The 25,388-nt window shown below is 39.6% G+C and overlaps 1 protein-coding gene and 1 long non-coding RNA gene across 2 annotated transcripts in view; both read left to right on the forward strand.

Moving 5' to 3' along the window:
* Positions 1-25,388, forward strand: part of tenm2a (teneurin transmembrane protein 2a) — a 292,880-nt gene that overhangs the window by 231,769 nt on the left and 35,723 nt on the right. The gene's annotated exons all lie outside the window — the stretch shown is intronic.
* LOC307008386 lies at positions 5,433-8,967 on the forward strand. The gene is made up of 3 exons (XR_013799806.1): positions 5,433-5,535; positions 6,283-6,330; positions 8,579-8,967. It is a non-coding gene; the product is annotated as an uncharacterized lncRNA (long non-coding RNA).

A 25,388-nucleotide genomic window follows, 5' to 3' on the forward strand; every position in this document is an offset into this window, starting at 1 on the left:
GGTCTGAACAGGTTTCATTCCAGTGGGATGATTCATTCAATAAATGTGCATTTACTTTTCTAAAGGTAATTCTATCTGCACTGTCAGCAGTATTCAGTTGATGGAGGTCTTAACTGTCAGAAACTGGCCCTGCTTAAGCTGTGTTTACGGACGTGTTCACATTTTTGTGTGTGTGTTTGTATATTAGTGCATCCCCACAAACAGATAAATGTGCCACTGCGGCATTTTCCCCAACACAGACGCGGCTGCTAGTCCGCTGAGAGCTGCCCAATCTCCCTGGGAATGGAAGGAGCGTGCAGGGGAGAGAAATAAGAAGTTATTTTTATTTCCGCATCTTTTACTGGAGGCCTGGAAGACTCCTTTTTGCTGCTTTCTCTTTGGGGATGGATAACTGTCCCAGAACGGCACCGGAGCCCCTGAAAGCCTAAATTCAGCACCAGGAGAGGAGAGCTCACAGATGCTCGTACTAACACATATCAGCTCCCCCTGGCTTACATTCATACACACGCACATACACACAGGTGTGCAAAGTAGTTATCTATGTGTAGAGAAAAGGAGAGGAGGAGACGCAAATAGTAGCATCAAGATGAGATGAGACAAAAGAGAAGAGACAATATTACCTGATAAGATGAAGACCTGGTGAAATGAGTTGAGATGAGAAACAGTAAGACCAGAAAAAGAGATTAGAAAAAATGACACAAGCTGAGACCAAACGAGAAGTGAAACATCAAGATAAGACAAGAAATAGAGATGAGATGAGAAGAATTGAGACATTAAAAGATGAATTAATACAAGATGAGAACCGAATTAAAGTGGAAAGATGTGTGTGGGGGGGGGGGGGATCATGAATTAAGAAATGATAAGATGAGACAGTAGAAAGAAATGAGACAAATTAACAAAACAAGAGGGAAAAAATCTAATAGAGACAGGGCAAAATTTAAAAAAACAATGAGACAAATGAGAGCAAATGAGAGGAGAAGCGTCGAGATAAACCCACGAGGTAGAGATGAGATGAAATGTAAAGAGAAGTCTTGAGACAAAATAAGAAGGATTTAGATGAGAACGAAATGCGACAAAATAACAAAAAATAGAAGAAAGGTATTAAAACAAGAGAAGAGAATATTGAGAAGAGATGAGGCCAAACAAGAAAAGATGAGATGAGATGAGATGGGATGGAATAGGATGAGATGGGATGAGATGAGATGGGATGAGATAGGATGAGATGAGATGGGATGAGATAGGATGAGATGAGATGAGATGGGATGAGATGGGATGAGATGAGATGAGATGAGAAACAAAAGAGACAAATATTGTGAACAGAAGCATCAAAATTAGATGAGATAAGACAAGAAATCGAAATTACACAAAAGAAACAGGATGAGAATCTAATAAAAGTCTCAAAACAAGAAACGAGAAGAGAAGTGTTGAGAAGAGATGAGACCAGACGAGACGAGAATAGACATGACATTGTACAAAATAACACAAGATGAGGCCAAGACGAGAGGGGAAACATCAAGATGACATGAGGAACAAGATGAGAGAAACAGAGATAAGAGAAGAAGATAAGAGAAGTATTGAGACCAGAAAGAAATGAAACAAAGATGAGAAGAAAATAATTAAATAGAGATAATGTGATGAGACAAACGAGAAGCATCAAAATGAGACAAAAGAAACAGAGATGAGACGAAATTATAAGAAAGTCGTTGAAACAAAGGAAATAAATTAGACAAATTAACACAAAATGAGAAGACAAGCAGCGAAAAGAGAAATAGAGATGAGACAAAAAACACGACGAGAAGAGAATAAAAGTGTCAAAACAAACTAGAGAAGAGACTTGTTACATGCATTCATGACATCACTCTCACCACTGTTTGGTGAGGCTGCTACAGCAGGGAAGGGGTTGCTAGGATACAGGTGAGCGGTCCTGATGCAAAAGAGAAACAGGTCTGTCATCATATGTTGTGGAGAAGACAAACGCTCAGCAGCTCCCTCGCGGTCTCGTCTGCGCTAAAGACTGCTTGATTCATTGGCCCAGAGTGATCAAAGAGAGGAAGAGGGAGATAGAGGGAGAGCGGACAGGGGCAGATGGAATGTGTAACAGAGATAACAAGGTTTAGACTCCGTCGGGCTACATGTTGATTCCACAGGCTGCAGTCTGAATGGCTCAGAGCCCGGTGAGGAAAAAAAACACAACATCAGACCAGCAACAGGAAGACGACGACTCGCTTATATGGCACACTGACACAGCTAAAATACACACCGTAGACAGCAAGTCAAGCATACTTGCTGATAAACATGTTATAAGTAGACAAGTATATAAGTATAAGTGGTCCTGGAACTTATTAACAATCAGATTTTAGGGTGAGGGTCAAGCATAGGGTTTGGGTTAGGTTCCTTGAACAGCAACCAGTCCTTGTCCACTGATTCATTGAGGGTTATGTTGGGATAATGATTAGGCTCACACCCAAAAGCTGCGGGATTGAGTAAAAGGATGCACAATCCTAAACCGAAATTCAAGCCCTGTAACACCAACAATATTCATCTGGAGAAAATGAAACGAGTGAGTGAGGGGAGGCTGGTTTGTCAACTCGTTGTCGGAGAGATGTGAGCTAGAAAGCACAGCTGGAGTCGTGTATCTGCAGAAATTGGAAGTATTGGAGTATTGGAAGTGTTTCAGTATCAGTATCGATATGTATTGAAAAATCTATATTTTAGACAACACTCCATTGCACTTTATTATTTCACTGAATTATTTCAGATGCCTTTTTAAAAGACTGCAATTAAAATATTTACATATATCATATATATGTGGACGGCAGTGGCTCAGTGGTTCATGTAGGTTGTCTACAAACCGGAAGGTTGGTGGTTCTATCCCCGGTTCCACCTGACCAAGTGTCAAGGTGTCCATGAGCAAGACACCTAACCCCAGCTGCTCCCGACGAGCTGGTTGGCGCCTTGCATGGCTGACACAGCCTTCGGTGTATGAATGGGTGAATGTGAGGCAGTATGTAAAGCGCTTTGGTGGCCATGGGTCTGTTAAAGCGCTATATAAATGCAGACCATTTATAAATGTAAACCTGCAAAAGTGGCTATAGTAGGAGTGATTGTTTTAAACACCACTGCTGAAATACACCCGCGTTTGGGATAATGTTAAGCCCTGCATACATACACTCTAAAAAATGCTGGGTTGTTTAAACCCAATTTTGGGTCAAATATGGACAAAACCAAACATTGGGTTAAAAATGTAACCCAACGGCTGGGTTTGTCCATATTTGACCCAAAATTGGGTTGAAACAACTCAGCATTTTGTACATACAAACATACATACATGTATTTATTAAAATGACAAAATTATTTTTTACAAAGTATTATTTGTATCATTAGCATTACAGTTATTTATACTTATTTATCTTTATTAGTGTTTTTGATTATATTATCAATAATTTATTTAAACTATTAATATAATTATTATGAATTATTAAATATTATAATTGCAAATTTATTTATTGCTAAATGTATCTTTTTTTAAATGATCACAAAGTACTTATATTTGTATTTGTTTATTTATTTAGTTAGTTAGTTAGTTCCAGTACCAAAAGACTATGTTGCTCTAGAAACATGTCCACTTCTGAAATCACCGTGCATTTTCCGTGCGCATCAGTGTCCTTGAGCTGGGAAAGTTGTGCGTGGGTATGGCGATAGTGTGCGGTGCATGTGAGTTCTGTGTCACCTCTGTGTTGTGCGGATACAGAGGCAGCTCATACATCAGTGGAGACAGGCCGTGTGGTGAGTGTCATGGAAGTAGACAGAAGACAAATTTGCTCTCTCTCTCTCTCTCTCTCTTCTCTGTATCTCTGTATTTTTAGCAGCATCATCACTTCCCTTCATTGCCCACCAATGACTCAAATGCTCATCGCCACTCTGGGCCGTTGACCTTCACGCCAGCCGATGCGTGCACCTCCATCCATAACGCACCGCTGTCTGAAGCGTTATTGAGTAATCAGAGCCGCTTTCTCTAACCGCATGCCGCAGTGTTGGGGCGGTCTGAGGAGTCAGGCAGCATCCATAAACATCACCGCACTACCACCGAAAACACATCGATTGCCTAAGACAGTTTTGACTTCATGCTTCCTGATGTAGCTTAGGGGTCTTAAAGAAAACATAAAACAGTATTAATTTCCATAATGTGATGTATTTTGGAGTGAAACAGAATGTTCACTTGCACATTATGTAGGGCAGGACTTTGTTGTATCCATCAGGATGTTTTATTGGATTGTGATTGTTTAGCTATTATATTATTGCTTATATTGTTTTCCACAACCCATAAGGCTTTTAATCAGCGGAAAAGAAAAGTAATTTCAGTGGCAAATTTATTACATTTTCATGCACAAAAAATATATATTTTTATGAGTAATGCAAACTCATGGATAATGCACAACAACATCATGGACATCAAGTTAATACAAACAAATTTTATTTCACACTATTTTTTAAACAGAGAGTTCACCCAAAAAGTAAAATTCTGTCATCATTTACTATACCCTCATGTTATTCAAATCAAACCTATGTGCCTTTTTGTCTTCATAGATCACAAATGGAGACTATGAATACTGATTTTACTGAATACTGACTATGATTTTGAATACCGTGCTGGTTGCTCTTTTTCATTCTGTAACAATGATTGGGAAAAAGATGTGAAAGCATCATAAAACTTTTATAAACATTACACATCTCTACCGTTTAAAAGTTTGGGGTCAGTAAGATATTTTTATTGTTTTTAAAGAAGTCTCTTATTTTCAGCAATACAGTAAAATCACTAAAATTGTGAAATAAATTACTATATAAAATAACGGTTTCAGTTTTTCAGAGTTTTCAGCATCATTACTCCAGTGTTCATGGTCACATGATCCTTCATAAATCATTTTAGCATGCTGATTTGGTGCTCAAGAAACATTTATTGTTATTATCAATGTTGAAAACAGTTGTGGTGCCTAATGTTTTTTTTTTTTTTTTTTTTTTTTTAAGGAAATTGTAATAGAATAGAAAGATCAAAAGAACAGCATTTATTCATATAAATATTTTGTAGCTTACTGTCACTTTTGATTTAATGCATAAATATATACTGTACTGACCCCAAACTTTTGAATGGTAATGTAAGTCTTCTGAAAGCATGACAGCTTTGCATGAGGAAAGTAACTATTCATTCATATGATGATACTGAGGAAATGAAGTCATACACTGTTAAAAATTACTGTAAAAATACAGCCAATTTCCAACAGTAAAATACTGTTATTTAAATAAACAGTTTAATCCTGTAATTTTACAGTCTATGTTCCATAAATTAATTACTTGTGGTTAATTTACAGTATTTATATGTAAACCCATTTCTTCCTTGAAAAAACAGCCGTGGACTGTAAAAAATAGCACGTGGGGGCGGGGCATCTTCACGCGGTCTATTTTTGAACAGAAGCAGTCAAGAACAGAATTGTTTCGCAACACTCCTCTGGGCTGTTTTAATGAAGGTCACTGTTCAAGGTAAGTTTATTTATTTGCTGTTATTCTATTATGTTGCTCCCCACCTGTAAATCGCCCTTTTTACAAGGTATTTTTGACTGCCAAGTTACTGAGCGCGAATTGCATTTTTGTAGACAGAGCTCTCAACGGTTGAGGCATTTCGCCTGTTAATGAATGTTCTCTGAGCTCCGATTATTACGGTGAATTCTTTGCTTGGTTAAAGTTAAGTTACCATTTAGAAATTAGTTTGGCTTTCTTTTGTAGTAACCTTAACTCGATTTACATGGATTTCTGATTCTGTAGCGTTACACGATGCGAATCTTACCAGATGCATTTTATTCGCATAATATCATGCACATAAGATGGAGAATAATTACAAAACTACTCGAAATATCCAGATCCATTATAATAATACAAATTTTGTGGTCAATTTGTTTAGTTTCCATGCAAACAATGTAAAGCTGTTAAAATTCCCAAAGCAAAATAGATATAACCTATATTTTTTTCGTTTTAGTGGTGCGAGTACCTGCTTTTTTGTGAGATTCACATGCACATATAGACATAGTATTAAAAAGTCAAAGAGATTGTGTTTGAAAGACGAGGCAGAGACGGATATTCTCGACTTTTCGGCGCGAAACACGTTTATACAGACAGACAGTTCTCAACAGCTGGGGCATTTCACTATTCAATGTTCTCCGTGCTCCATGCTAAATGTCTTTGCTTGGTTAAAGATTTCAAAATAATTATTTTCTTTTTCTTTTTTTCTAGGAATCAGTCACTTGATGTTTTACTGAGACTGTACACAGCTAATCTTTGGTGAGTTTCACGCCATGTTGAAGATCAGATGACATTTTATGACCAATTAATGCAGAAAACCAACCAATTCCAAAAGGTTGAGGGTTCACATAGCTTTTTCCCCACTGTACTATCAAATGTACTTATTCTGCTTTAAACATTTGTTTGCACATATACCTTAACAGATCTCTATACAATACACACACACTCAATCACTTAACTATCTACTCCTTTCCGGCTAACTGGAAAAAACAATCACTTTCTTTTACACACAGCTAAACTTTCTCATCTTGTCTTGACCCCATAATCTTTCTGTTAAAGGGATAGTTCACTTTGAAATTAAATTTTGGTATGTTTTAGCTTACCTCAAGGGCATCCAAGATGTAGGTGTCTTTGTTTCCACAGTAGTTTCAATTTTGATATTTTTAGGTCAAACCGTTCTTGTCTGTCAGTCATATAATGCAGGTCTATGGTCACTGTCTCAAAGAGCACGCACAGAGAAGTCCAAATTAAACCATTCCCCAGCGTGAGTACACATTGATGGCCTAAGACACGAAACAAGCGGTTTGTGAGAGAAAACGAACAGTATTTATATAGTTTTTACCTCTTGTACACAACCACGTCCAAGTGATCTGAGGGCGCGCGCTTCCTGGTGTGTGACGTGTGCACGCGTTCTGGCTTAGTCAGTGCAAGCGCCGGAAAGAAACCATATGTAATTGTTTTCTTTTACGTCGGTTTAAACATCCCGGATAAGCGCAAGTTAGTGCCATTTCTATTAGCCATCTTACCTACAATCTCTGTTCTGTGTAAACAATGAATGACGTACACGCACGAGAGATCACTTCCAGCGCACACGTCACACACCAGGAAGCGCACGCCCTCAGATCACTTGGACGTGGTTGTGTACAAGAGGTAAAAACTATATAAATACTGTTCGTTTTCTCTCACAAACCGCTTGTTTCGTGTCTTAGGCCATCAATGTGTACTCACGCTGGGGAATGGTTTAATTTGGACTTCTCTGTGCGTGCTCTTTGAGACAGTGACCATAGACCTGCATTATATGACTGACAGACAAGAACGGGTTGAGCTAAAAATATAAAAATTGAAACTACTGCGGAAACAAAGACACCTACATCTTGGATGCCCTTGAGGTAAGCTAAAACATACCAACATTTTATTTCAAAGTGAACTATCCCTTTAACAGAAAGATTATGTTTTTTATGTTTTTCCTCTATGCTGTAACAAACATACACCCTCATTTGCTCTCTATGATTAGCTAAAGGATTAGTTCTCTTTAAAAAAAAATTTGCTGATAATTTGCTCATCCCCATGTCATCCAAGATGTCCATGTCTTTCTTTCTTCAGTCGAAAAGAAATTAAGGTTTTTGATGAAAACATTTCTCCATAATGGACTTCAATAGGTCCCAAACGGTTCAAGGTCCAAATTACAGTTTCAGTGCAGCTTCAAAGGGCTTTAAACAACACCAGACGATGAATCTTATCTAGCGAAACGTGCGCTCATTTAAAAAATAAACAAAAAAGTTTACGTTTTATAAGCACAAATGCTCGCCTTGCTCTGTTCATACGCAATTACGCTGAAAAGGTCACGCTTGCCGTACCGAATCAGTGTTTACAAATGACCATATACACATATTCAAATGTCTTTGTGTTAGTTTATCGTTTAAAATGCCCATTTCGTGTGCGTATCCTGGGTGTTGTAATATTAAAAAGCCTAAAAGAAAATTTTCGTCAGGACAGACATTTTTGACTTTTCATAGAAGCGTGACCTTTTCAACGTAATTGCGTATCACATGACGTCACGAACGCGCATCACAGAACAGAGCAAGGCGAGCGTTTGTGCTTATAAAACTTAAACTTTTTTTATTTATTTTTGAAATGACCGAACGTTTCGCTAGATAAGACCTTTATGCATTGTCTGGTGTCGTTTAAAGCCCTTTGGAGCTGCACTGAAACTGTCATTTGGACCTTAAACCGTTTGGGACCCATTGAAGTCCATTATATGGAAAAAAATTTCATCAAAAACCTTAATTTCTTTTCGACTGAAGAATGAAAGACATGGACATCTTGGATGACATGGGGGTGAGTAAATTATCAGCAAAAGTTTTTTTTAAAGTGAACTAATCCTTTAAGTATATTAACATGATCATTGTATGTCTCTTTTAAAAGTCTTCGTAGAATATGTGATCACTAGTTTTTGCCTTGTGATTTATTTAACCACTAAGATTTTCTTGATTTTCTTTCCTCTCAGATCTGGATTTCCTCAGACCAGATGTGTCAAAAGCTGATGTGGGACGTGTTGGCTGTTTTTTGCCTCTTGACTTCCTACGTTTTTTCACCCATTGGGTCTCTTGATTATCCTCTCAGATCCGGACTTCCTCTCAGGTCAGATCTTTCAAAAGCAGGTTTGGGATGTTTTGGCAGTTTTTTGCCTCTATCAAGGATTTTTCATCCATTGGTTCTCAATGGTTTCCTCTCAGACCTGGATGCTGATGTGACATGTTGGCTGTTTTTTGTTTGTTAGTTTTTTCCTCTTTGTAAGGTTTCTGGTTTTGCCCACTGGTTCCTCTCATTGAATTTGAAAATGTATTTTTCAAATTTGTCTGTGAAAATATTGTTAAAACCTGTGACCTGTTTTAAATAAATGGCAAATACTGTACCATAATCTATTTTTTCGTTATTTTTTCCATTGAGTAAAAAATCAGTTTGGAATGTCTGTATACATTATGCTATTTATATAGGGATGTTAATAGATATCGGACAATAGAGTAAATAGAAAACAGTATTTATATTCTAACTTTTTTATACTGTAGAATTATAGCTTGAACCACAGCTGCCAGTACTTTGTGAAATTACAGCTCAGCCGTAAAATTAAAAACTGTAGAATTACGGTAAATGGCTGGAACCACAGCTGCCAGTACTTTACTGTGAAATTACAGCATTGTTGAAACCGTAAAATTACGGTAAAGGGCTGGAACCAAAGCTGCCAGTACTTTACTGTGAAATTACAGCATAGTTGAAACCGTAAAATTGCGGTAAAGGGCTGGAACCACAGCTGCCAGTATTTTACTGTAAATATACGGGTGAATTTTTTACAGTGTAGGCCTACAGGTTTGGAATGACATGAGGGTGAGTAAAGGATGACCAAATTTGCATCTAAGTTGCAAACAAGATGAAGAGTGTTGCTGTGTTTAGTTATGAGTGTGTGTGCATGAACGTGTGTGTTAGACGAGCAGCTTTATTCCACATTGGCATTGTGTCTCTGAGGTGACCTCGGCATGTCATCTCACGGCAGTCTTGAGGGACATAGAGACAGTGAGAGAAAGAGGAAGCTGGACTTTGACACTGCGCCAACATATGGTACATAGGGAACGGGAAGCATATGGCGTGTATGGTGTATTCCTGGTTCGGGAGCAGCAGGAGTTGTAGTCTGGAAGCCGGTGACTCTCAACAGACTGTTTTAGGTCAAGAGAAGTCGCACCAAGGGTAAAGGGACACAAGTTCACTTCAGTACGGCGAGAGCGTTCGCGCTGGCACACATTAGAGCGCAAGATCTCTCTAAAGAGGAGAGAGTGCGTGTGAAGGGCGGCTTTCATCTCCGATCTTCTCCTCTGTTCATCGTTGTCCTTGTCGGTTTTGATTGATGCGTTTCATTTCTGGCACGGTGGTCAGCCGATCGCATGCACACGAACCCCCTCATCCAGTGCTAATGTTAGCAGCGCTAATGTTAGTCCACCGCTGCTCTGGCTGACCCGTACTGTCCATCTGCAGCTGGACCTCCTCTCTGTTCATGTGTGTCCCTGTCTAACAAAGGGCCTTCTCTGAAGTAAAACTTTCAGTCTGTAACCTCTATCATCGACTGATTGGCTTCCAACACATCAAGCGCCGTCAGTAAAAAGACACGATGACCCCTGACGAGCCGCAATAAAAGAGGCTCTTGAAGGTATTAGATTGATTTCAGCTCAAAAACTGTTTATAATCGCGACATTTGAAGTGGTTGCATTCGCTGATACCAGTAATCAATGATGCCACATGTGGCGAGTCTTTGAGCTGGACATGAGGATGTGTGCTACTTTAGACTGGGAAGAAAGAGAAAACAAAGCTTACTATTTCATAGCTGCAAAGACAATGATGCAGTACTGGCACACAAATAAACAATCTCCATTACAGACATCAAGGATTTTCTGATCTCAAAGGAAAGAAAGGAGGATGTGAAAAAGTTGGTTGTAAAAGATGAACAGTATGAAAATACATCAAGAGAAATTGCTGATAGGATCTCACCTGGGACGTGCGATAGCGTTGGACCCCTGAGTGCTGGAGACAGACCTGAAATACGTCAGAATGTCTCGTAATGACACCAGAAGAAGAGACGGGGATGGAGGGAACGAGGGAGGCGGCCATAATGAAGACAGAGAGATAGGGCGAGTGTGTCTATCTCTGTGTGCCATTGATCTAGCTCGTGATTTCAGCTGCCTCTCATTTCCTGTCGCTAATGTGAATGGATGAGCCTCTAGGCACAACACACACATACACAGACTGCATACAAAAACAGCATACCACAAGCTCCTCTCTTTGTGTCTTGATAAGCAGGTTTGCAGAGCACCAGCCATTCCTCGTCCCATTCCTGCACTGGATCGAGCTCTGCGCTGAACATCTCTTATCAGATGTGTTTGTGGCTCTGTTTCTCATATGGTTACTGTCTCTTTTTTTTCTCTAAAAATTAACTGGGTGTGAATCTCATGAAAACGGTCAAGATGTCCAGTTTACATTTGACCCCATATCAAAATAAATAAATAAATAAGAATGTGTGATTGTTTGGCAATGAATGGCCATTTGCATTGTTGTGACATTTTTTATTACAAATAGGCGAATTTTCCTTCCAGTTCTCAAATAATGATTCTTCTGATTTTGGTATGACCTGGACTTTTTTTGTTTTGTTAGACTGACAAAATACCTTTTCACTCAGTACATGTTACTGTGCATATAGCCTAAATGATAGATTCAATGCATGTTTGTGTTCTGAACATAGGGGGCGAGTGACGAACAACCTTTGGAGTGCAGGCAATGAGCTTTCAGTTGCATCATTTAGTTGGGCTGGGCCCCCGGAGGAAGTGTGTGTGTATTTGTGTGTTTGTGTGAGGATGGTGCTTCTCTGATGGATTAGGATGCTATTGATGGCTGCCTCACTCATTAACTGTGTATTTGAACTTGCCCCTCTCTCAAGAGACAGAGACCAAGGCTCTAATGAAACACACATACATATATATATATATATATATATATACACACACACAGAGCCCATGGGAATCTCCCAGTGCTTTGTAGTTCCATTTCAAAGCCTTTTGACCAGGCTACTTATTGGCATTGGCTCTACCCTCTAGCCTTACCCTATTCCATTCCCCACTCCATAAACACACCATTTCACATAAACACACAAACACACACACAAAACACCATTCTGATGTAGTCCAGCTATTAGGCCTACTGGAAACAAAGTGATGTATTCAGGTATGTCCATTTCTGACTGATATCAGTTGGACAGTTATAATCACTGTTGGTTTATTAGTAACATGTTCATCTTTATTTTAAAAATGCATTGCATTACATTTTTAATTAATATGGAAATTGTTAAATTACATTTGCATAACTTTTTCTTACCATCAGCTGACTTGCAGACATTAAATGTATTAAAGGGGTGGTATAATGCCCATTTTTACAATATGTAAAATAAGTGTCTGTTGTCCCCAGAGTGTGTATGTGAAGTTTTAGCTCAAAATAGATCATTTGCTGACTCGTAGGTCACATGACAATGACAACATGGCAAATGTAGTCCGTCCTGATTGCATTCTACACGCATTCCTACTTTGAAGAACATAGTTTATAATGGTCATGAAGTTTGTTCGTCATTAATGTAGTGTCTATTCAGACAGTATATGATTTTGGACATAGCTTGGATCATGTTTTCTTTAACCTTGTGTAGTTTTTTTTTTATTAGGATTAGGGTGTTGGTATCTGCCTCATTTGACTAGCTTCATTAGCATATGACTGCATTTTGGTATCATCACCTATTCAGTCTTAGTAGTAAAAACAGCATGTTTGCTTCTTTTATTGTAAGCGTCAGTGAGAATGCTAAGTTGTTACTGTTAATGTGTTACTGTTTCAGATGAGATGTTGGAAAAGGGCTAGGTTTTACAGTAGGTTTCGTAAACCAATTACAAATGCCGTCCAGGATAGTCTCAGCTTACAATTAGTGTCCTAATTGAGGTCAGTCTTGTTAATTTAGCAGTAAATTAGAAGAGTTAATATGCGTTTATTATGGAGGCCAAGGGAGACTGCAAAAATAAGGTAAGGGAAAATTACCTTTTAAGTAATATGAGGTCTCTTTTGCGCTCTAATTATGGCTGTGTAATTGTGTGATATGTTGAGTAGAGGTGTGTGTGTGGATAGGTGTGTGAGGATGGAGGGATAGGATGTCCTGGTTTCTGCCGTGTGTTGTGGTATGTTAGAAAGGTGACCTGAGAGTATGTCCCTCGACTTAATGACACACACACACACACACACACACACACACAATGCCTGGAGTGGTTTTGTGAGATTGCAAGATTCTGTCGAGAATTGCCAAGCGAGTCGAGGAGCATTTTCCCACATTCATTGTTTGCTGATCGCACAAATTTTAGCAGGGAAAGGTTCCACGAAACGCACAACTCTGAATTCTCAAGAAAGTCCCTGTCAGAGGAACTATGCAGATTAATTGCACATGGACACTTAAGGCATGAAAGATAAAAAATAGAATTTAGCTGCATGCCACTCATAGATGTGGACGCTAGAAGCTGTTACTGTAACGTGTGATGAAAGAAAGAAAGAAAGAAAGAAAGAGTGAGTGGGAAATAGACAAACAGATGAAGGAATGTAGACAGAGATGCTTCTTCTTTATGAAAAATGTATTTGCTTGCCTACAGAGAAATTCATGCAAGAGCCCAGCCTCATATATAACATCTGTAGGGAAATAAGCGCATGTATTCTTTATGATGAGCAGATATGAAGACATCTCTTTCCTCATGTTCACTTCATATTTAACATCTTAGGGAGCAATAGTGCTTATAAAATGTGTGGCCGTGTGATTTATTTTGGTTTCTAGCTGGCCCGCACGGACTCGGAACTCGGCAGAAACTTCCACAGATTACCTTGTATGTTCCGTTTTTTAGCTAATTAGCTAATGTTATTAAACTGCCAGTCATTAATAAGACATCAGCTCCATTTAACAGATATTTCCCCCCAAAATGTAAAAATGGTGTGTGTGTGTGTGTGTGTGTGTGTGTGTGTGTGTGTGTGTGTGTGTGTGTGTGTGTGTGTGTGTGTGTGTGTGTGTGTGTGTGTGTGTGTTGCTGTCCATTGTGTTATTTATAGCCATGTCTCGGGGTGAGGTTGGACCTGGCCGTCCACTCGCATGTGACTTACTTTCCACGCGGGCCAGAAGCAGCTCAGCCAACACCAGCATAGTACACAGGCATATGGATCCGTTCTAGCAGAGAGAAACCTGCCACCTGCTTATGACTATATGTGTGTGTGTGTGTGTGTGTGTGTGGTCACAGAGGTCTAATCGGTGATGACAGGTGCGGCTGAATCATAGAGGGACATCTTGCCAGGCCTACTTCAATAATAATAATAATAATACATTTTATTTAAAGCGCCTTATCAGGACACCCAAGGACACTGTACAGAGCAGATAAAAACATTAAAACAGTAAACAAATAAAATTGGCAAGACAACATTGAAGAGATATGGGTCAGGTGGAAAATGACTGTCTAAACAACAGAGTTTTAAGTTTGGATTTGAAAAGATGAAATGAGTCAATGGTGCGAAGGTCTGGAGGGAGTGAGTTCCAAAGATGGGGAGCAGAGCGACTAAACGCCCTGCTCCCCATTGTGACAAGACGGGCAGGGGGGACAGAAAGCTGGCAGGTGTTGGAGGATCGGAGTGAACGGGTAGGGATGTTTAAATGGAGGAGATCTGAGATATAAGGAGGAGCCATATTATGAAGAGCTTTGTAAGTAATGAGAAGTATTTTAAAAATGATCCTCTGTTTAATGGGAAGCCAGTGAAGTTGCTGCAAAATAGGAGTGATATGATGAAAAATGGGGGTCCGAGTGATCAGACGTGCAGCAGAGTTCTGTAGGAGCTGCAACTTCTGGAGCGATTTATTAGGGAGACCAAACAGGAGTGAGTTGCAGTAGTCTATCCGCGATGTGACGAGGCTGTGGACCAGGATGGCAGTGGTTTGTGGAGTGAGAGAGGGGCGAAGACGGGAGATGTTACGCAGGTGGAAATAGGCGGACCGGGTGATGCTATTTATGTGAGAGTGGAATGATAATGTGCTGTCGAGGACGACGCCCAGACTCTTAACCTGAGGGGAGGGAAGAACAATTGAATTATCAATGATAATGGAAACTGTATTAGCTTTGGAGAGAGTATGTGGTGTGCCCACCAGAAGAACTTCGGTTTTTGAACTGTTTAGTTTGAGGAAGTTGGATGAAAACCAAGAATGGATTTCTTGGAGACAGAGGGTGAGAGAGGTGGGTGGGAGTAAAGAAGATGGTTTAGTAGAGAGGTAGAGCTGGGTGTCGTCCGCGTAGCAATGAAATTGAATGTTATGTTTACGGAGGATGTGACCAAGAGGGAGGATGTAGATGATAAAAAGGAGAGGCCCCAATACAGATCCTTGGGGCACTCCAGCGGAGACAGGGAAGGTAACGGATTTCTGGGATTTGAGTTGTATGAACTGTGTGCGATCCGAAATGTATGAAGTAAACCAGGCTATGGGAGTGTGGGTGATACCAATAGATGATAATCGACTAAGGAGGGTAGGATGAGAAATGGTATCAAAAGCTGCTGTGAGGTCCAGTAGAATGAGAATAGAAAGTAACCCAGAATCAGAAGCCATGAGAAGGTCATCTGAAATTTTGAGGAGTGCGGTTTCAGTGCTATGCAGGGGACGGAAGCCGGATTGAAACTGTCCAATATGCACATACGTCCGCTGACTTTCTCTTTTTCTGCGTCTCCCGCTCATGCACACAAATAAACAGACAGGAACTGCCAAGAGCTTCCTCCAGGTCTCTGTCACGTAACTGTACCTTAAGGACAACCTTAAACCCATTTCAGTGGCCCATCTTCACACTTGTTCTGTCTCTCTTCTTCTCTGTTGTATAGCATTTCTCTCACCCTCTATCTTTCCATTGTTCCCTCGATGCATTATCTCTCCTATTTTTCCTTGCTCTATCCATCCCTTCTTTCTCTCTGTGCAAGGTAACCTTGTAGCAGGGCTGTTGTCATGTCAGGCCAAATTTTGAATTCTGGAATATTCCAGCTGTAAACATCTGCCACTGTATAATTATGGTGCAGACAAGACAGCACACATGCATACACATATACACACATTCAAAAACATTCTATCCATCCATCCATCCATCCTTCCATCCATCGTTTGTACAGGTGAATAATACGTCTACACATCTATGCATTGATTTATACAGTTTTAATCATACACATTTCCTCACAAAGCTGATTCTTTCCGTGAATATTCATCAGGAGACTGAGAATAAAGCTGTTATCTATAGCCTGATCTGCACACATGCGTAAAATAGCAGACAGCTTAATGTTGTGCAAAATTTGCGTGAAGACAGAAAAGGAGATCACGTCCTCTGCTAAAACAACCGTTCATTTTAACGTCAGTGACTATCGAGCAAGCCATCAGCTTTGGTTCTCTTTTCCTCTCACGCTCCTTAGATTGGTCTCATTCCCCCGCTGTTGTATTGAACACCTGTCACTTCATGCAGTCAAGATTTAACTCAATATTGCCACCTACTGGTCCAGAATATATCAGGCTTACGCGGTACGCACATACACACAGCATGGAGGGCAGATATCCAGAGCGTCTGAGCTGCAGTTAATCTGTCTGAGTCCCGTCTCTCGATGATTTCAGTTATTGTAGTTCAATGATTTGTTTGTTAATTATTTAATCGATCGAAAAATTAGCATTCAGTCGCTATCGACACGCACCATCAGAACAGAGAGACAAATGAAGATATAAAGAGAGAGATAATGAAGGACAGGAGGTTGAGGAAGATCAAAGGACTGGAAACGTTAGAGGTGGAGTAGATTGAAAAGCACGGAGAGAGGACTGGAGGAGAGAAAGGCTATCTCAGTGTTTGCTCCAGACCGTCTGAAACAAATAAAAGAGCTGACAGAGACAGCAGAGACACACTTAGAGTGTCAGCGCTTTCCTTTAACTGAGAAAGAGGCCGAGAGAGAAAGGGAGAGGTTTAGAGAGAGAGAGAGAAAAGGAGAGGGGGACTATGTCTGAGAGCAGGCAGAGGGGGAGATGGAATTTGACAGAAGAGAAAATTGATTTTCTGGGATGAGATTTAGGTGTGATATAGGCAAGCAGAGGGAAGGTGAGAAGAGGGGCGGAGTCACTGAGACAGTATACCTGTAAATCTCCACCTGCTGGATCAAAACCACAAGATGCAAAGAGAGAGAAAGACCGGCGGAGAGAACGTTTACAAAGACGAAAATGAACCAGAAATCGTTTTCAAATAGATTTAGCGCTTTCTAGTGACAGAGAGGCGATGTGATGCGTAAATGAGCAATGACATGATACAGCGCCTACCAATCAGAGTGCAGAAAGTGATCCACTACCTGATACAGATGGATACTGAAATCGTGTAGAGAACCTGCAAGAAAACAACAGCAGAGCAACTTGCCAACTTCCAGCAGTTTAATCGTTGTTAGTGTGAACAGGACTTTACAGAGAGAGAGAGACAGGCATAGAAATAGTGAGATAGAGAGTGAGACAGGCAGATTGAGAGGTTTGTAAAGTCTAACTATGATAGGATGAATGTGAGAGATGGAGATATTTAAGGAGAGGGTGAAACAGTGAGAAAAGAGAGAGGTATAGTGAAGTAAATTGAAATTATGGTAGGGATGGAGAATGGAGGTAGAGCGTGAGACAGGCAAGAGAGATAGTGAGGTAGAGAGAGGTTTGTGAGAAAGGGAGTGATAGATTGAGATAGAAAGTTAAGAGTCCAACAGGCAGAGATTGAATGTAATGGAACTGAACTGAACTGAACTGAATTAAATTGAATTGATTTTAATTGAATTGAGATACCAAGGTAGAGAGTAAATTCATGTCTGAAATTTTTGCACGTTAAAAAATAAATACAACCTCATGTTTTGTCAATCATTTTTACACTGCCTCGAAAACTTTTCGATTTTCTGCGTTTTTCGCTTCCGTAGCAAGCATTTTTAATGGTGTTTTGACAATTCAGAGCCACCGAATGACGAATACGAAAAAACGCATACGAAAATTTGAGACTCAGTGTGCAAGGACCTTAAGACAGGCAGAGAGCAAGGTATACAGGCAGAGAGAGAATGAGACAGAGAGATCGTTTGAAAGGCAGAGCGAGTGAAACAGATAAAGATAGAAAGATTGAATGAGACAGTCAGTGAGAGAGAGGTTTGTGAAGTCCTGCCATGATAGGATGAGGGTGAGAGATGGAGATAGTCAGGGAGAGATAGTTTGAGATAATAAGGGAGCGAGTCAGACAGGAATTGAGAATGAGGTATACTGAGGTAGAGAGTGAGACAGGCTGAGAAAGAAGAACAGAGTGAGACAGGTAGGGAGCAAGGTATACAAGTCGAGAGGCAGAAAGAGAGAGATATGGACTGAGAACGGCAGCGAGAGTGCCAGACGGACAGAGAGAACGCATATTCACTTGAGTCTAATAGTGTGTGCACATTTGCACTATGGATTCACAAGTTAGTTAAAGAATCGAGCAGTAAAGGAATTCACAAATGAGGTCATCGATGAGAGTAACACAGCACCTCCATATGAACCTCCTCCTGTGACTCAGATTACTGAGGCAGTGATGGCTGCCGTCTCTGATGACTCACAATCTCACACAATCTCAGCCCGTCTTTACCGCCACTGTGAAGAACAGATGACGCAGACACACGGGAGCGAGAGATAAAGCACAAGAGCTTCCTCTCTCCCGCGTTTCCTGCGGCACCTCTGGAGTTCAGCAGACTAAGCGCTCCTCTCTCTTCTGCTTGTGATAAAAGATTCTTGGCAAAACTAGAAAGGACACGGGTCGGGAAGAGATTCAGCTGACAAACTGCACACGGGCCTTGGAGCGAACAGACCAAAATAAGCTCCACAGGCACGGAAAAGAAACAACAGCCCCGCAATAAAAAGAGGAAAGATAGAGAGAGATCTGCTTTCTTTCAGCTGTCACTCAGATTGTCGCTGAATCATGCCAGCTCGACATGAAAGCTCTGAATGCTGTCAGGTTTCTGCTGCTTTTCTGTCTGCGCATTTGTTAACTTTTTTTTTTTTTTTACCTGTTGAGGTGCGAGTAATTCCTACAGACGTGGGTCTCGCCGCCTGCTTCTCTTTCTGTCTGTGTCTTTAGAAGCGTGTCTACATCATTTCCTCAGGGCTTCAGCGATTGAATGACTGAAAAGACACACACACACACACAGTTAAAGTGATTTTGTTAAAGAACCAATTAGATCTGTCACCCAGTTCCTATAATCTACTAGCAGAAAATCATTTTGTGGCACTTTCGATGAAGGCTCTATATTTCATTACACAATTTTGTTTGTATTTTTAACTAGTACAAAACATCAGTACAGCAGATGATTTGATTTGGTGTTGATTTGGTGTTGATCTTGTACTGTTATACTTTATAATATTTAAATACCTGACATTGTCCCCATACCTGACAATTATTTACAATACTGCAGCCATTTACAAAGACATGCAATTAATTATTAAGTATAATTTATTAGAATGCCTTATATTGCATTAAGTATTGTACTGTACAAGCTTTACAAAAGGCAGTAAAATAAATTTGTGGCATTTTTGCACTTATTTTGTGGGAAAATATGTAGAATTCTTTTGAACATAATCTGGTAATATTGCACTATATCAGAATCTGGTAATATTGCAATATGTGCATGTCATTATTTCATATTTCATATATTCAATAAATAATTGTGCAAGGTGCGGGGCATACAGTATGCTAAATTTGGCTGTTCAAATTAGGTGTAAAGATTATATTGAGTTAGTGCTATAGTCAGACAGCAATTTTTAACATATTTCCGATAAATAAGAGAGAGCCCTGTTTTATACAAACACACAGCGCTGTGACATATATCAGACTGAGGATCAAATGCAAGTGTCCTGTGAGTGACAGATGGCTCCTCAGTCAGTCAACATCAATCAGGCAGGCAATCAATAAAAATGACTCGGCTGTCTATCTTTCTTTTTTTTTTCTCAGGGAAAAAATAAACCACTTCATCTTACAGCCTCTCCCTGTCTGTACTAGGTTTAACAGATCAATATTATACATTTTAGATTTCGTATTTAGTTTTGTTTTGAATCATTTGTGCTCTCTTTGTGACGCAGCAGTAGCCTTCAGAGTCGCCTTTGCAAAGTCCTCAAGCTTTTCTTTTTCTGGCTACCTTTCTTTTCACATACCTGCACTGTTTATACTCTTTCTTTCTTTCTCTCTCTCTCACTGTTGCTCTCTTTCTCTCTCAGCCATGAATCTGTTGGGGCTGAACTGGCAGCTGAAACCTGTGGTTGGTCCCATGCTGAACAACGGCTTGGGAGCCGGACTGCCCAGCAACAGTGATGTAGCAACAGCGCCCTCTGGAGGCAGAGGTGAGCAGCACAGCCTCACAGCACGCTGTAGTCCTGCACGCTCTTTTCCATAAGGAGGACGTCGAGATTGACAGAAAAACACAACGGGAAAAAAGCCTATAAACTAGATTCAGGGGGGGAAATCAGTTGTGCTGAAACCTCCATGCCCTGTATATCAATTTGTTTCCAGCTTGTACCCATTTATTTTGATTTGTGTTTAGTAATCTGCTTCTCTGTCGCACACTGAGGTCCCATCATGACAGCACATTTATGCCCACACACACTTCTCTGCCTGCTTTCACGATCGACAAAGGACATTATTCTCCGGGCTTCATTTCTGCGTGTGACAAGAAACCAAGTAACCATGTGATTAGGTAGAGCAGCAAGGCATTGTGGGGCAGTGATGCTGAAAAGGTGATTATATTAGAAATAGTGTGTGAAACAGTAGCCTATGTTTTACGCAACGAGAAACATGTCAAAAGGGCTTTCACACTGCGCGTAACCCTGTGTTATCGTCATTTAAGACATGCTTTTAACCCTAAAGGAACGTCTTACTCTTGTAATTTAGAAGTAAAGTTAGCACCACTTTAATATCCTGTGTTATAAAAACCCTGCTTTTGGGCGGTTAATTCCCCCAAACTTGTACAGTGTGAAACAATGTTGGCAAGATGCTTGGCAACACACACAAAATTGCATTATTTGTATTTGCATGCTTTGGGCAGGGACAGAAAGACATCCGTTGTGACTGCTGTCAAATGGTGACTAAAAAAAACCCCTTCATTTGGAGTGAACAAGACTCCAATAGTTTTATTCTTACCTTTATAGTCTAGATAGAAGGAAAAGTTTGATAGTACAGTGTGTGATAAACGAGGATGCGCAAAGCTATTTATGTAAAGTTTACATTGTAAACAGTTTGTGTGCGCTGTTCGTCCAATCAATGACACTGACACAGCAAATATGCAAATGTTAACACAGGCTTAACCCTCTGGTGTATCGTCATTATTAAATGACGCAGAGAAATTTGCATTTAAAATACAATAATAATATTCAACCAAAAACAAATGACATTTTAGCATTATCATGACATCCCCTCCAGCCAATAAATTCAAAATATAGGCTATGTGCCATGTGCTTGACATTTTTGGCAACAAGGAGGTTAAGGAGACAATGGCTGCATCCAAAATCGCATACTTCCCTAATAGTAGGGGAAAAACACAGTATGAGACAAAAGAAGTACCGGTATGTCCGAATTCACAGAGGATTTATGAATGACATAACTTTTGCTGGAAGGTCAAGACAAGTGATGATGACAGTATGGTGAATGTACTGTAGTAGGCTCCAGATTACATTCATACTATAGGCCTATAGAACATAGTGTTTTAGCGGTCGTGAAGTAATTTTACTTATTCATAATAAGTACCTAGCCGAGTATGTGATTTCGAGTATGCTGTCAAGTGTCCAATTGTGAGTTCATTTTACAGTAGGAAATACATATTATTATTATTTTATTTTATATCATTGTACATCCAGATGCGTCTTCTGAAGTTGTTGGTCATTTTTTAATACAGATTTTGTAAAAGTCATTAACTCAAAGACCAAAAAATGTGTGTTATGCAATAAATGACAAAGTCCATTTAGGGGGTACATATTTTCTGTGTAGCTGCCACTATTGTTCATTACTGGCAGGCAGTATAATAGCCATTTTGCTATGTTTTAAGTTGATGTTAATAATTTTATAGAAGCTGTACCTTTTCCAGAGAGTATTGCTAGTGCATTAGAAAATAAGATCTTAGTAAGAAAGGAAGAAGATCAAGAAGGATAGAAGCAGGGTAATGGCAGAGATGAAGAATATAAGTCATATTGTTGTGAAAGTCAGGCATTTGAGTATATTATCCTATGCCAGTTTGGAAGATGTGATCCACACTACAACCAGATGTCAGGAAAGCCTCACAGGGATGCTCCAAAATGAAGACTAAACAGGTCCAAATCGACTTACATCTGGAAAGTGTGGGCTACACTGAAAAAGAAGAGTCTTTTTGATTTTCACTTGTGCTACAATCATTGATTAGCAATTCCAAGAAACAAACGGTTGATTTTTTTATTTATTTTTTTTCTATCACTAAGACATGGTTTCACTATTTTCCAGGCAGCAAAATTGCATCTGAATTTGTGTCAAGTTTTTGACATTTTCACATGCAGGTTCCAAATTAAATATAGTAGCACAAGATGAAATAGAATGGTACAAAAGCTTTTTGAAGCACACAAAGACCTTTTCTTTTCAGATAGTGAAAATGCATTTAAATGTGCCAAACATAATTTACCCTAATAGGACTAAGTCGGTTATGAATGATGAAACCTTAAAAAAGGTCAAGGGTCAGATATAGAAAACTAATTTTGGAGAATAATTTTAGCCCTATATGTATGTAAAATATAAAGTCTTTTTTTCTAGCTGTGATTCCATTAGTCCCATAGAGGGCTTAAGGAATGTACAATGTAAAATGTCAGCTTATGAATACTCAGGATTAATTGTTAACCCCGGTTGAAGTATGAGCAAAATTACCAAGTATTCCTCTTTACCTTTTATTTTTTACATGACCTCATTATGCACATTTAATTTGCAAATGGTGTTCAGTTATCATCTTAGACACCTACAATTCAGCATTTTTAATTACATTTTGTGTAAAAACAATATTCTGTAGCAGTCCGATCAAATAATTACTCCAGAAAAAGATGTTAGGGGTCATAATGATTATTTTTTATGTTTTATTTTTCCTTTAGTGTGTAATCTGTTTGTGCATGTAATATCTGCAAAGTAACAAAGCTAGTCTCCCGTTAGGTCTCCGTCATAGTCTCCCGTTACATTTCCGACACACGCTTGAGGGTCTGCAACGCACTGGGTCAGCTGGCCAATCAGAGCACACTGAGCTTTTTGAAATGTGTTTTTTGACCATTAAAGCATGTTATCCTATTCTATCAACCCAATAAACAAAATAATGAACTTTTAAAATATCATCAATACCCCTATCAAATACAGCTAAAATAATTTCCAGCACATTTTTGAAATCGAAGGTCGATTATTTTATTCTGTGCAAATTGTGCTGCAAATTTTCCCCAGATGTAGTAGATCATACAAGTATTAATGTACATGCATAACACAGTATGCATTCAGTATACTGCATATTGTAGTATGTAGAGTAGTATTGGAAGATATTTCTGAAAATCGCAGCCAGCATAATCATAATTAGCAGCACCTCCTCATAACCTACTGATATTTTTTCCAGCAATCAAAACTTTCAATTAAAGTTGATTAACATTGCAAGCAGACACTCACATACTTACACAACAACCCATTGGCTTTCACCTATATCTTCTCCACAGCTCTCTCTTGCTGTCTGTCTTGATCTCACACGCTCACAGATTCACAGGAAGTGTCCTAGAAAACACCACATCACCTCTGTATGAAGGACAACACAGCCTTTTTTTTTTTTTTTTTACAGCAGGCAGTGGCTAGTCATCTTTGAACACACACACACACACACACACACACAGAGAGAGAGAGAGAGAGAGAGAGAGAGAGATATGTTCTGTTACAAAACCTAGTGAGCAGCAATAGACAGCATTGCACATCATCATAACACAACAAAGTGAAGCTACTTAATTAGGCTAACTTCTTTTCATCAAGGCAGCATCACATAAAACTGACTTAACCCAATATATGCCGTTTGTTCATGATAATGTAGCTGCATTAGCTTAGTAACTTCCTTAACTAGTGTGCTCCAGATTGCAGATGCAGTCAATACATATTTATTTTACACAGTCAACTTTTTCCTTCTTCTCTCCTCCTCGGTGCCATGTAAACACACCTATCTCCGTGATTACATATAGCCATACTGTAGATTATGTGGCGTGAAAGTTTGATGTGTTTTTGTTTGAGTGTGTAGGTAACAGAGTGAGTTTGTGAGCTTTGAAACAGCTCTTCACCTCAAGTGCTTCAATCTCACCTCCTCAGCATGGCGGTGTCAGTTTCATCCATACAGATATGACTTCTCTCTCGCTCTCTCCCTGTCACTCTTTCTTTTTCTCACATACAAACATAATGTATTCCACATAACAGTGAGATTTCATTAATCATACATACACAAACAAAGCTGCAATGAGGCTATCTGGCAGATGTTGCTGGTTGCTCTGTATATCAGTAGCGCAACATAATAAGTTTTGTTATTTTGCCGTGTCTAGTGGTTGTTGTTGTTGCTTTTTTTCTCTCTCATCCTCTACTGCGTCTTTGTGTAGGCCTATAACTGTTATTCTGCCTTATTGTCTGGCATATTGTGTTGAGATGCTCGTATCTGAGCTTCTGCGGGATGATTTGATGCTCTGGTCTGATCTGTGAAATGATTTGTGTGTGCTTCTGCCTGCTGGCTACATTAGCTTATGATTGGCCTCTCTGCACTCGACTGGATTCTGTTACGGTACTTGATGCTGTGCTTAGACACTCAGATTCAAATGCGCTATCTCTACGTTAGCTGTGATTCAAAACCTACTAGGCTGCTTCCATGGGAAACTATTTTTGTATGCTTTTTGTGTCCAATATAGCTATATACTGTATATAAAAAAAGACTAGATTTAAAAAATAAATAAAATATGTAGCTACTCTAAGTCTAGAATTCTTATGTCAGTAAAAAAAATTTCAACATTTTAGTCTCTTCTGCTCACCAATGCTGCATGTATCGGATAGAAAATAATATTACTGTTTAAAACAACTGTTTTGTATTTCAAAGGTGACATTAGCCTATGGCCCGTTTCACAAGTAGAACGTGCCGTTTGTGTGTGTGTGTGTGTGTGTGTGTTTGTGTGTGTGTCTTTAAATGCAAATGAGCTGCTGCTCCCCGCCTCCGTTCAGAAGACTGACGATCCTTACAAGAGTTTAGTTCGTATACAATAACAAAACACTCGAATAATCTCACTCATACAAAATCTCAGAAATAACCAGTAGCCTACGGAGAGACTCGGGAAGAAATTGACATTTTTAGACTGCACCTGGACGTTTCATGGTTAGTGGATACATGTAGCCTAGTTGCTGTGGAGTTACATTGATTCATCGACTTGCATTTGCCGTCATGTGTAACTTTTACACAAATTGACACAGTTCCCTGGTCTTTATAAGACAGCAGTGACATTGTTTTAGTCAAATATTGTTCTGTGCTCATCTGTGCAGCCAACGACAGAATAGTTTGCATGCTTTGCTCGAACTTTATCCATTGCGTTAGAACTGCTACGTTGTCGCTAGCGAAAACCAAATGGCGGCACCGTGGGTGGAAACCAGTCTAGGGTGGAAACCATAGGGTGGAAACGTGCAGAT

Source organism: Phoxinus phoxinus (assembly GCF_949152265.1).
Source record: "Phoxinus phoxinus genome assembly, chromosome: 12".
In the NCBI taxonomy this organism is placed as follows: domain Eukaryota; kingdom Metazoa; phylum Chordata; class Actinopteri; order Cypriniformes; family Leuciscidae; genus Phoxinus; species Phoxinus phoxinus.